Raw genomic sequence first — 14,616 nt, 5'->3', positions numbered from 1 at the left:
TGAAATGGTTTTCCGCAAGTTTTATGGATCAAATGACCACATGTTGATGTTCTACTTGGTCACTTTCTCAATTAAAATGTTTTCAGAGCTCTCAAAGGTGGAGAATCAACAGACATATTTAGCCTCAGTGTGATTCAGGTTTTTGTCATTATAGGTTTGAAATGCATCTTAGAAAACTTCGAAGTATACTTCAGTGGGAACGCTCATCATCCTAATCATACAAATACTATATAGTAGGACTAATTAAGAGCCAATATGTTGCCTGAAATTTCAGAAAAATTAAAAGAAATTTTTGAATTTTTTTTCATTATTGTCCTTTTTTCAAATTAAAACAACACACAAGTTTAAACAACTGTATTTCTATACTTTCACTTTGTGAAATATAAATGTAGTTCAACTAAAATGCAGTAAAAAAGTCATGATCCAAACAAGGTTGGGAACCACTGCACTAAATACTGTTTGTTTCACTTATTTACTAAATGAGATTCTTTAAAATGTGTGTTATCACTCATTTATTCCATCATGATGGTCTATAGTTGTTTTCCAATAGTTTTCTAAGCAAAATATTGTAGTCAGACAAAGGGGAGTACTTGGATTCAGAAATAAGAGAAAGGGGGTGCTAGGGCGAAAAAGTTTGAGAACCACTGGTGTGTAGTAGAGAGTGTGCCATTTCGAACAAAAGCCAGTGTCTATTTTTGCTGACTTCTTACTCAGGTTTTATTCTAGTACCTAGCTTGAATTGAGCTAGCAGAACCAGCAATTAGACAGTTATGCACAGAGATAGATATGGAATAAAAGGATGTTCTCTACTTCCTCCATGTCTGTGTATGTTTGATGTGTTCTCTGACAGTGAGTTGACAAAATACAGCAACCATCTGTGTGGGAGCACAGATTGTGGGATTTGTCATCGTACATGTAATGCATGGACTATTCTTATGCCTTTCCTCTGCAGCAATGTGTGGGCACTAGATCAGATATTTGAAAAGCAGATACAGTAATTCTCCATATGAGCCTAAAACTACTATACACCACAAATGTCCCAGTAAGTACATCATAAGTGGTTCATTAGGATGTGGGTTTCCTGCTTCCAACACATACCAGCTCATTAATTCAGGACATTGCAACCTGGAAGTTCTGAACGCTGCTGTAGGAAATGCCACCACATGGCAAAATTATCCTTTTTTTCAAGTTCTGTCACTGATTGAGGTTTTTCTTTATCAGTTTTGTCTTTATTCTGGGATACCTATCTTAGGGTATCCATCAAACCATTTTCTGACCAGCTTGCTCCTTTTCAGGGTCGCGGGGGGGTCTGCTGGTTTCTATCTTCAGCTGTCATAGGATGCAAAGCCTAAACAGGGCGCCAGTCCATCACAGGACTAACCTACACAGACACTATCATTCACTCCAACTTTTCCCAGTTTCTCTTCCCCTGCCTGCTGGTGCCTGTGGGGTGTTGCTCATCATCTTTTGGACCAGCCCCAATCCCACCTGGTTTCTCAGCTGGCTCCCATCTTCAATCAACACACAAGCACCCCTGGCTATTTGTCCACCAACTGCCAGATTCTCTGCTTATGTATGTGGTGTCTAGTCGGCCGATTATCTTCTAAAGAATTCTAAGAATGTGGAAAGATTCTCTACGCTAGTTCTCAGAGCCTTTTCGTAATCAGCTCTTTGTTCTCCTCTCTTCCAGTTTTCTGCCCGCCTCTTTGGTCATCTGTTGTGTAGTGTTTGGGTCCACTTGAGGATACTGTAACATAGAGATCCATGTTTCTCCTGGTTTGAAAGAAGCAAAAGAAATCAAAATATTTTGGCGAAATAAGCCAACAGCAAGAAAGTCGGCTAAGAAACTATTGCATCAAGAATATAAATATTAGTCGTATTTGTGGTGTGGTTTTTGGGCAGCGTTGTAGGGTTAGCCCTTCTGCCTCACACAAAGAGGCGTTGGAGGACCTGAATGCAGAGGTGAGCACAAGAGAGTCCAGCTGCAGACAGGGGTAAGATTTTAGTAGGAGGTCTATGGTAATTGTGAAACAACAATATCCAAAAATATGATTAACTATGAAAAAAATGTATTTAGAATTAAATACCAAAAACCAACTAAGTTCGACTCCAAAACAAAACTGATCTACAAAAAGAAAAAGCGGAACGCCGACAGCAAAAAGGCAGGCTACAGTAGACAACACAGAATAGATTCATAACATTCACACTCCCTCAGTGTTCAAACACTCCTTAAATAGTAGAGTGAGGCAATTAGGAAATGGGGAACACCTGAGCGGAAACAAGAAGGAGCCTAATATCTCCTCTCGGCCCATAGATAATAACAAGACAAGGTGTGTTGACACAAATAGGAATAATAAACCCACAGACAGAGGCAGGGAACCTAAACCAGACAAACAAAAGAAGGTTCAACACGCCTCCAACTTCAAGATAAAAGTAGAAATAACAATGGTTATTAAAATGAAGAATTCATCAAAATGTGTCAGCTTTTTTAGCTGAAGAGTGATATGTACTACTGACACCAAACACAACACTAAATTAGTACAGAATACTCTGGGATACAATGAAAAGAACAACACTATTATCTTAATTGTCTTACGAATAATAACTACAATAAATAGCATTTGTTTTTTTCACCTATGGCACTATAACTTTGGTTTACTGACATATGGAATGCAAACTTTGACATGAGCCATTTTTGTTGGTAACTTTACATGAAGAAAAGAAGTCCTGCTGTTTCTCAACACCCATTGAGTAAGATCCCTGATGCACACACAGACACAGCTGATGTATCATGCAGTAATTGTTTAGTCATGCTGAAGTGACTCGAAACCAAAAGAATAATGATCCCCACTTATGGCAAAGCCACTGCGAAAACAGGTGTTTGTAGAGTACACGAGCATGAAGTAGAGTCTTACGTGACTAAAAATAAAAGACAATTACACCAGAATAATGGCTTTCATTCTTCCACTGGGAATACATTTATTAGATTAGCTGCAGGGATGTTTTATCTAGGTCCTGTGAGTTTTTTTTTTTTTTACAATGCATTAAACAATAAATTGAACATGTGTGCATTATTCTCATCTTTACATTGTAAATCAGTGTATGTAAACAAAGTGTGTTACAGTACAGATACAGCATCCTTGTGAATTCTATTCATAGTAATGTTTAAATGGTAAACCAGAGAACAGTACACTCAGCCAGTATCCTCTTCAACCAACCCAGCTGATGATCACTTCACCATGGTCACCTTGGTTACAGTATAATCAATATGACAGACCATAAACATATGCAGAGATAATCATCTGCCAGGTGTGTAATCTGTGCAGACAGAAATGAGTTGGGCTGTTGCTCCTCAGGAACGTTCCCGTAGGGGAGGAACCAGTGTCTGAGGAAGTCACCTGTTTACCATAACCCAACAAGTTCAGTTAAGCAGCTTTTACTGCACCATAATCCCTGAGGATCAGCGACATGGACAACTTGCTGTCTCACTTTCCAATGTTACGTTTTAACCCATTATCCTCCACCAGGTAAGTGTGCAACATGCATTAAAACAATGGTTCCCAACCTTTTTTTTGGCTCATGACCCCATTTTAATATCCCAAATTTCTGGCGATCTCAGAGACATTTATTTTCTAGAATAAGTTTTTGATCACGTTTGTTATACATTGTTACACAGACAGCCCGGATAACTTGACATGATGCACCAGCTCAGATATTTTCACAGAACTAGATTTATATTTGAGAACGTGAAAGTACAGAATACAATTGTTTGAGATTGTGTGGCGTTTTACTTTGAAAAAGAACAATAATGAAAAAAAAGTTAAAATATAATTTAAATGAGTACTTTTTTTAATTAATAGTTTTTTAATTTCATATTGATTTTTAAGCTGTTATATGTTTCTGTTGACATTTTTGATCATGTAAAGGACATTGAATTGCCTTTGTTGCCTAGACATTTCAGGCGACCCCACAAGGAGTCACGACCCCAAGGCTGAAAAACAATGGGAGTTGATTTTACCTAATATAATTATTGGGAAACATTAATACATCAAAACAGAAAAATACCCTTTATTTTTGGGGGCCTGGGGGTTGGGGGTTGGAGTCGGTGGCGTGGTGCGCTGGGTCCTTGGCTCCTTGGGGGCTTTTCGGGTGTGTATGGGGGGGGCAATGGCAGCCTCTCGGCTTGGGACCTTGGGGGCGTTCGGGGGACTGCTTGGCCGTGGGGTGGTCGCCGGGGGCCCCTAGATCTCTCGCTCTTTCTGCTGGCCCGACTGCTTCTTCGGGCCCGGGGGCGGCTCATGGGTTTTGCAGTAGCGGCTCTTGGAATCACATTTGTCATGGACGCACTGGCCTCGGGCTGTGGGATAACACTCATACTGGGCTCAACCATAGACACGTTGTTCCCAAATACCTGTTTTATGTAACTTCCACTCACTTCCTCCTCTGCTCACAGCCACCACCATTATTCCTAAGCCGCACACTGGTCACCAGACTGGCTTGATAACACAACAATAAGCACAATATACACAACCACAATTTCACATCACATCACTTGAAACTTATTGACTATTCCCCACCCATTCGTTTTCCTATCTTGTATCCCTCCTCCCTGTTAACTCCCCCCCCCCACCCCCCTCACCCTGGTGTAACACTGCCCTCTCTTTTTTACATCCTCCCTTTAATAAAGTATTTACCCTTCCCTAGGGAGGGCTGGTGATGGTCACAATTATGCAATGAAATAAATTCATTTATTTAATTGCAATAATAAAATATGCATTGCTGTTAAAAGACTGCACTTCTTGTAGTGTTAACCTTCAACAGCATGTGCAGACAAGGTAAAAAAAAAAAAAAAAAAAAAAAAAAAAAAAAAAAAAGAAATCTACACAAATTCAGTGTATAATTCGTCAAAATTCTAATTCTGTAAAAATAATATGTATAATTCTTCTCCAAATTTTTATTTAAATATTGGAATTCTAAATATATTTGTTTTGTTTCAGTGTTTTGCAATTTAATTTTAAAAAAACATTTCAAATATTTTCATTGTATCAATAGTGTAGGTCCCAAACATTTAGATGTATTGCAGTAAATCTTCCAATATCATAAGCTTTTTTTTTTAAGCTTACTAGATTTAAAGATTGTTTTTATGATGTCTGTTTTACCTTTTACGTTTCCAAAGTAGGATTCCTTTTTTTTTTTTTTTTTTTTTTAAAGAAACCTGAAAGTAAACACATTTTTTTTCTCTTGAGATGTATCAGATTACCATTAATTATGAATACTGATAATAACAAATGACATAACAAATCCTTTATACCAAATGTCATCGCCATCCTGAATTCAACAAAGTGAACAATCCAACCTTGGGGTTGGGGGTTGGGGTCGATGGCAGGATGCGCTGGGTGCTCGGCTGCTTGAGGCTTCCTCGGATGTGTGTGTGGGGGGCGGTGGCTGCCTCTCAGCCTGGGATCTTGGGGTCATCTGGGGGGTTGCTCGGCCGTGTGGGGGGGGGTGGCCTGGGGCTCCCTGGCCCCCACTCTTTCTGCTGGCCTGGCTGCATCTACAGGCCCGGGGCAGCTCCTGGGTTTGCGGTAGCGGTTTTTGGCACATATACTGGTATACGGTGCACTGGCACGCCTTGGGATGTGGGATAAAACTCATACTGGGCTTAACTTTAGACACGTTAATCCCAAATACCTGCTTTAGATACTACCACTCACTCATTCCCTCTGTCCACAGCCACCACCATTATAGCTAAGCTTCACACTTGTTACTATACTGGCTTGAGTACACAACATAATAAGCACAATATATTCTACAACTTCACATCTCACCCTCACTGTAAAACAGACTATTCTCCCCACCCTTTCTATTTTCTACCTTGAGTCTCTCCTTCCTGCTCTCTTTCCCCTTCCCCTCCCTCTCCACTTAAGTGTAACACTGCTCTCCCTTTTTATATCCTCCCTCTAATAAAAGATTTCTTACCCTTCCTTAGGGAGGGCTGGTGATGGTCACAATTAAGCAATAAAATAAATCAATTTATTGTATTGCAATAACAAAACATGCATTGCTGTCTCATAATGATTGCACTTCTTGTAGTGTTGACCTCTGACAGCATGTGCAGACAAGATTAAAAAAAAAACCCAAAGTGAACAATCAATCAACACCTGAGCCTGAACTGCTCCAAGTCTATATATTCACTTATTTTACAATTTTTTTTTTTTTAACCCTTAGTTTTATTCCTATTTTTATTATATTATACCTCTATTTTTCTATCAGGCTTTCATGTATGACAATGTGTGTATTTTAGTGCTGTCTGTCTCCTGACAATTTTCTACCTTGGTGGACAATAAAGAATGTTTATTCTATTTGATTCTATCTTATAAACGTATGATGGGAAAACAAATATTAAACAAAAAGAATAAAAAATAAGGTAAAAAATAGAATAAATAACTACAATCTATTGTTCCTTTTCCTTAGACAATTGCAGGCACAGAAGCACCACCACTTCCACGGCAGATTCAACATTAATGCTGCACATGTTTTGGTTTGTGGCATGAAAACTGGAAAAAGGGAAAATGTACCTATTCATCATGTGTTTCTCAAGGCTTCTATATATTATTCCGCATTATATTATTCCACATATGGACAACAGTTAAACTTTCTCAAAGCAGTTTGCTGACCAGATTCTCAACTTTATCTACAGGCAAGATTGACTGTTATTATGAGAGGTTTAATGACCAGTTTGCTAAACGATTATAGCTCCACACTACCAAAGTAAAAGCATGTAGACACAGCAGGAATAGAAAAAGGTTTGGTTCACACCAACAGGCTTAAAGGTGGCAGCTGCAGAGCGCCGAGTTGGATTCATTCAGTTTAAAGGTCTGTTCATTGATTAATGTACACAGGTGGGCAGGTTTAGAAATGCTATAGGTCACTTTAATCAATGTCAAGAGTCAGTACATAACAAGTTTCACTGTGCATTTATCTCAGTCTTACACAAGTCAAAAGGAGAAAAAACATTGTAAAACACATACGTACTTTATATACCTGACCTATCTGTAACTGTATCAATATATACAGTATTTCTTTATAAGCCTTTTTATTATTATATCTCAGGATTTGTCCATATATCAGTGTTCATTTGAACAATACATTTTGATTTAGTTTTAGTCATAATGTAGTCATCAGGACTACTTCAGTTATAGTCTAGTTTTAGTCAACTATACATGACGTTAAGATCTTAGTCGACTAAATCTGTTACAGATTACATATGTAGTTGACTAAAATATAAAACATACAATTAAGAATTTCAGTTTATAAACCTGATATACTGTAGGATGGCATTCATTTTGTCCCACCTTTCACGTAACAAAAGTGGTTTTGATTGGATACTTTCCACAAAACAAACATGCGATTGGATTTTGTCCCAAGTGATGATTATTTTGATATAAGTTTTTGTTCACATGTCATTTACAATCAGCCATAGTCGAGATATTGTCACTTAAAAAAATATAGTCAACAAAAACTATGATGAAAACTTTTAGTCAACAAAATTACCAGTGGATAATTTAAACCAAATTACCATACAAAGACATTGTTAAAAACAAAAGCACTCAGAGAGCGCAAATCTCCTCATGCCACATATTAGCATTTATAGTATATTAATTAGGTTGAATCTATGGAGATCACGTTAATTTTGTTGACTTAAAGTTGTTGTCATAGTTTTCGTCAACCATATTTTATAGAGGATATTTGGCACTTGGCGGTGTGCTTTTGTTTTAATGCTAAGACCCTGAAGTTACAGAAAAGAAAAATAATTTGTTTTTATTGAATCTTAGCTCTGCTACAAGCTCCAAGTTATCTGTCCCTGCTGCTCTCTGACAGTGCTTCTCAAACTTTTTCGGCTCAAGTACCCCCTTTGTCCGACAACGATATTTTACTCAGAATTCTGTGAAAAAAACATCAATAGAGCGTAATGATGGAATGAATGAGTAATAACACATATTTTAAAGAATCATTTTGTAAACAGGTGGAAGGAAACAGTATTTAGTGCTTCCTGAATAGATTTAGTTTAGTTTTGATCATTTCTGGTTATATCACACCTGATTTGTGACCGAGATTGATCAGTCTATGTTCTAATCAAGATAATTTCTCTCATAGTTTTGTGTGTTTTTGTGTCATTTTGTTGTTATTTGTCTGTTCTTTTTATTATTCAGTATATCTTTCTCTTATTTTGTGTGTTTTTGTGTTGTTGTTTTTAACTGAAATAATAAGAAAGTAAGGAAGAAACATGACAAAAAGAAAAGCAATATTCAAAGTACAATACAGTCATTAGTGTTATTATTTAAGTTATTATATCTCAGTGTGTGTGTTTTTGTGCCGTGTGGTTGTTTCCTATGTGGATTTGTATGTTTCTCCATTATATTTGTGTATTTTGTAGTGATCGCGTGTATGTTGCGCTTCTTTAGTGTCTTTGTTGTCATTTTGTATCGCTGGTAATGAAATGTATTTTTCTCTTTTTTTGTGTGTTTTTGTTGTGTGTGTATAGTATATTATATTTTCTAACTAAAAATAAACATGATAAAACCCCATATTTTTAAAGCTTTCATTTGTTAATTTTCCTCTCTCTCTCGTACCTCAAGTACCCCCTGTAGTAGAATCGTGTTCCCCCATTTGAGAAACACTGCTCTATGGCATTTATGGAAGTTCTTATTTTCAAACAAATGCACAGTTTGGACATAATTAGCATAAACATACAAAGAAGTAGAAGTGAATGGGAAAGTGGGAGTGGCTATGTGCAGAATTGTTCAAATATTATTATTTTTTTATATTCACTAATTCAGCCACTTAGTTTGATGGTATTTAGAGGATTATCCATGACCGCCTCTGTTTAGTAACAAGTAAAAACTGGTAATTGCTAATTTAAAAAATATGAAATATTACCAATGCATTCATTTGTAATTTGCAATCCACAGGTTTTGCTTCCATTAAGTAATCATAAGATGACAAAATGGCTTCAGTATTGTAAAACATGCCTCACCTATTTGTTTTTCTGGGTCGCAGCAGATCTGTGGAAAAATGGGATGGAGTGATTGAAGAGGAAGTTTACCTCATATGATAACCCGTTGGTTGCTAGGCAACACTCATGGAATACAGACATTCATTCACAACTCTCCCAACAGCCTGGATTTGAGGTCATCAACAATGATGCACCTTCCAACCTTCAGAAACTGTCCACATTGTTTGCTATACACATGGATGGTTGCCTTGGTGATTCTATGGACATGGTATAGAAAAATGAAACAAATTTTTCCTTTTTTTTTCACAGTAAAGTGAACCGATCACCTGAGTGTCCTCTTCTTTTCCACAATCATTTTTTCCCAGGCCGGACACAGCTGCTGGACAAACGTATTTCCTGTGTGACAAAAGATGATGTGCTGCATTATAAGCTCTATGACAACAAACATATTTTCACACCTTCTCTGCCGTTTGCTAAAGCCAACACCAGAAAAAGGGGTGTCAAACTCATTTTAGTCCAGAGGCCAAATATGGACCAGTTTGTTGTCCAGTGGGACGCAGATAATAGAGAAAATAAGCAATTTCAACAACATTATGCCCTAGTTTGCAGCTCCACGTATAAATGATATGTAAAGTATGTAAGGCACCAACAATATCCAAGCATTAAGTGACCTAAACTTAAATTTCTTTAAATGAATTTGATTTTGAGAACAGTTTTTAATCATAATCATAAATCAAACAAATAGCCAGGTCTTATGAGCCCATCTCTGCCATGCAGATTACATTAAATCTGACAACAACCACCAGGGCTTGCAGCACATTTTGTATAGATAGCCTTTAAAAAGTTATGTACTTCCTTGAAAAAATGAGAAGCCTTATGGGAGATTATTAAAAAAAAATACTTTAAGAGAATGTGCAAACTCTATTGGTTGGGTTCATGGACTTAAAACACAAAGAACTCTCTCTGCCTGCCATGCATCTTAGTTTGCTTTTTTTAAGCCTAAATAGCATTGGTGGGAACTCTATTCCTTTAATTTTTCCACACCCATGTACACACAGATCATCACTTATTTTTAGCTCGAAAACATCTATATGTGGTGTTGCATGGTATGACCCAAATTTATATCACAGTAATTTTTCCAAATTATAACCGTTTTACTGTATTTGTTCATTGTTTCAAGCATTTTCAAATGATTTAGAGAATTATCACTGAAGTCATGAAACGAGAAAAAGTCCCTAAATCATTCACTGGTCGATTACTTTGATGAAGAGTCTCTGGAGGAGTCTAAAAAGTCAGTAAATTGTTGCTAAATTGGCAAAGCAGCACATCTCTCCCTCAGTTCCAGGAAATTGTGTATGATTTGCGGCCTTTAGGGAGATGCCATCAATATGTGGGAGACTCTTGCAATTTGCCAGATAGTTTGTATGTCTACATCCACACGCTTCACACACGCGCTCTCACATTCAATCGCTATGAAAATATAAAAATCTTAAGAAAAAAGAAAAAAACAACAAATCTACATGAACATGCATCAGCGACAGCTACATGCTCCTTATTGCGACTGAAAACTAGTTCCCTCTCAAACAATGTTCTCCGTCGCAACTTTTCATTATCGCAAAATTATGCATGCTAAATACTCACCGGTATTGACGTATATGAAAATGCACATTATTAAAAAAACACTGGTATTCTGCATGAACAGGTAGCCTATGGCAGTGTTGTAAATGTCATACTAACGTACTACCCATACTAAGTCTGAGGTCAAAATAAGTATGTAGTGAGCTTACATTAGATAGTATGGAAAGATTGAGTACGTGAGAAATACCCGGATGTATACTATGTTGGGACATTTTTTAAGTATTCACGGTGGGCACACTAGTCATACTCAACCACCCCATGAGGTATTGCGAGCGGAACGTAAAATCGTCCTGGCACCAGCTTCAAGCTAAAAGTCAAACATCCCCTTCTCAAAACAAAAACATCTCTTCTTGTCTTCCATTAGTTATTAAGTCTTTTGTAAACAGGGCTCTTGTTTTGAAGTTTACCGGAAGTTTTGTCAATAGCACAATGATTGAGGGTCTTTGAAAATCTCCGAAATGTCGGCATGAAATGTGTTTCTGTGAGTTTTATGGAACAAATGAGCACGTTGACATTCTACTTGGTCACTTTCTTACTTTAAATGCTTCCAAAACTTTCTAAGGTGGAGAATCAAGATATTTAGCCTCAGTGTGCTTCAGGTTTTTGTCACTGTAGGTTCGAAATGCATCTTGGGAAACTTGGAAGACAGTATAGTGTATCGTACGGAGTGTGCCATTTCAAACACATCCAATGTCTGTTTTGCTGACTTCTTGCAAAGGTTTTAATTGGGTACCTAGCTTGAATTGAGCTAGCAGAACTAGCAATTAAGACAGTTTTGTATAAATATGGATATGGAGACTGACAACTGACACTCTAACTTAGAAACACTGCTTTTCTCCAAATTAGCTGATAAAAGACTAATACAGCCACAAACAACATCTGTAGATATAGATGCAAGGAGTAGAAAGAATTTCATTTTAGAGGGGGAAAAAAAGGATTTTCTCTCTACTTCTTCCATGTCTGTGTATGTTTGATGTGCGCCTCCTCCAGGGAGCACAGATTGTGGGATTTGTCACCGACCATATACGTGTATGCTTCCGTTTTTTGTTGTTGTAGGTTTGAAATGCAACTTGGGAAACTTAGAAGTATACTTCAGTGGGAACGGTCATCATCCTAATCATACTTATAGTAGACAGTATATACTCATTGAGTTTGTAGTGTATAGTATGGAGTGTGCCATTTCGAACGCAGCCATTACCTCATAGCACTAGCTACATGCATTAGCTAGCTAGCTTCCTATTTAGCCAATTGAATTGAAATTTTTTAACTCAGCTGAGAAAAAAATGCAAAATCTCTAATCTATCATATTCAGAACAGATTAGCTCTCAGATAAGAAAACTAGCCTAGGTAGCATTATTTCATGCTCTCTGATGGGTGAAACCAAAACCCAATCAGCTTGGTAGCAGTCTAATCGACAGAGCGCTTCTATGGATCCCACCCCCATTATTTAGTCTCCGTCATCCAGTGTGGCTGGTGTGTTGGTCCTACTTCTGTTGAAAAAAAACAAGCTCTCCATCCTCATTAACCCAGATGTGGATATTAATAACCTGAAAGCAGGTCGAGACTGGAAGCAGGGCAGAGCACAAGAAGGCCCTGATTTCAGAATGGACACACGGAAGTGGGGCACCTTGGCTCCGCCTTTAACAGGGGAATAAAGCCTCTATATAAATCATATACCCACTGGTCATTTTAATTGGTGCCACCTCTGCTGGGATTGAATGAGATGAGAACCTCAAAATATCCATCAAGGCAGGCTTTTGATGCCAACTGAAGCCTAAAACTGAGGGAGACTTATGATATGACAGTTATTTGCTTTATAGGGAAGACTGAAAACCTTGTCTTGGTCCAAAGGTAGTTGCACACTTTCAATATCTCATGTGGTTATAAATAAGGAAACGCTTTTCACTCTCACTCCATTAACACCTTTACAAACAGTTTCCCTTCAATTTCCACATTCATGTGCAGTGTGAGAACTGGGACTCAAGTGAGGGATGGAATGGAAATGACAAATCCAGTAGGATACACTCGAACCAGATGCTGATGGGTTTAGTGCAAATATGGGAAACTGTTTTCAGATAAAATGTGATTATCTGATCTGAGGGCGACATGAACATTTATGTCAGCATTTAAAACAAGAAAGTGTCTATTTGTACGGTTGCTGTACGGGCAACCCCCGGTGCTATTGGAAAGGTTACGGAAGTACGCATACGTAGCATTTTAGGGTTAGGGTTAGGTTATAACACAATATCGCAACGATTTTTAGGGTTAGGGTTAGAGTTATGGTACGTTCACACCAAACGCTTTTCGGACGTCAAAATCGTGGCTCACGCTCATAGTTGGACGCTTGTGCTCATTGAATACAGACGCTTGTCACCAGCATTGAAGATGCTGATATTGTGGCGATCAGTTACGTTCATAATTCACCCAGTGACTGTGAAGTGGTGGGGAACATTGTGTTGAGAAGGCTGTGTTTCAGGTCAGATGTATTTTGGGGTGACTCAGTGTGTGCACTGTGATGTTTAAGGGCTATAGAGAAGTGTGAATGGAGAATAAAGTTTGATGTTCCTTGCTGAACACGGCGCCTCCGATCCCTGTTCATCGTCTCTACATTATCCATAGAGTGGCTTGGTTTTATTTGTGCCTTGTCGTCGTTTGGATTCACCCGAGCTGCACTCAGACGAGAGTCGCTTTCAGCGCTACTTCCTTCTCTCCCGTGCCAAGTTTGACGACCTGCTGACCGGCATCGGCGTACGCATCTCCTACAAAGACCCCAACTACAGGCGCTCTATTCCAGCAGAAGAGCCTGTCCATCTGTGTCCGCCTCCGGTTAGTATTTTTCTTCCTCTTCTTCTCATTATTCTGATACGTCACGGTTGGGGAACGCTCCTGATTGGTCGAAGCACCGCGATATGCCCCAGAAGTTCAACAATCCCAACTCCAGCGTCGGCCGCATTGGAAACGCCGGACGCGGGACACGCAGCAGGATAGTTCCCTATAGCACGTCCACCATGTATTGTGAATATAAACCTACTGCTTTAGGGGCCTTCAACACAAAAGGGCCGCACAAAATTAGACTGAGGGCCACACATGGCCACCAGTTGCCCAATGTCTGGTTTATGGCATGTATCAACAATAGTTTCATAAGACAAAGATATATTAGATTGTTTGCACCATTCATCCAATGAAATTATGTTTGAAGGCAGTGGCAGGTCAGCAATCATGCTGAGTTAGCAGAACTCATCTGACTGCGTTTGTGGGCCATTATGTTGCACAAACTTGCCGTAACAAGTTCCCTTATAACAGAGGTTTTCAACCTTGAGGTCATGACCCCATGTGGGGTCACCTGGAAATAAAAAAAATACTGATTAAAATTATATATTTTTTTATTTCATTGTATTTATTTATCTAGCTATCCATTTTGCACAATAAAAAAAACAATACATAATACCACAGAAATAGATATACAGGTACATCTCAAAATTAGAATATCATGAAAAAGTTTAATAATTTTGGTCACTCAATTCAGGAAGTCAAACCCAGATATGATATAGGCTCATGACACAGAGTGAAATATTTCAAACCATTATTTTTTGAAACTTTGATTACTATGGCTTACAGATAATGAAAACCCAAAATTTAGTGTCTGAGAAAATTAGAATATTGTAAAAAAGTTCAGTTTTGGAAAGTGAATTTGGGGTTTTCATTATCTGTAAGCCATAATCAACAATTGAACAAATAAAGGCTTGAAATATTTCACTCTGTGTCATGAGCCTATATCATATATGGGTTTGACTTTCTGAAATGAGTGACTAAAAATAAACTTTTTCATGATATTCTAATTTTTTTAGATGTACCTGTCCAGTGCAGGAAGAGGCAGAAAGCTCATAATAAACAACTGTATTCTATACTTTCTCAAATATAAATCTAAATCAAATAAAATGCAGTACTATAAACTTATCTGA

This window comes from Gouania willdenowi, chromosome 5 (genome assembly GCF_900634775.1).
Source record: "Gouania willdenowi chromosome 5, fGouWil2.1, whole genome shotgun sequence".
Taxonomy (NCBI): domain Eukaryota; kingdom Metazoa; phylum Chordata; class Actinopteri; order Blenniiformes; family Gobiesocidae; genus Gouania; species Gouania willdenowi.
Note: the sequence above shows the minus strand (reverse complement) of the source record.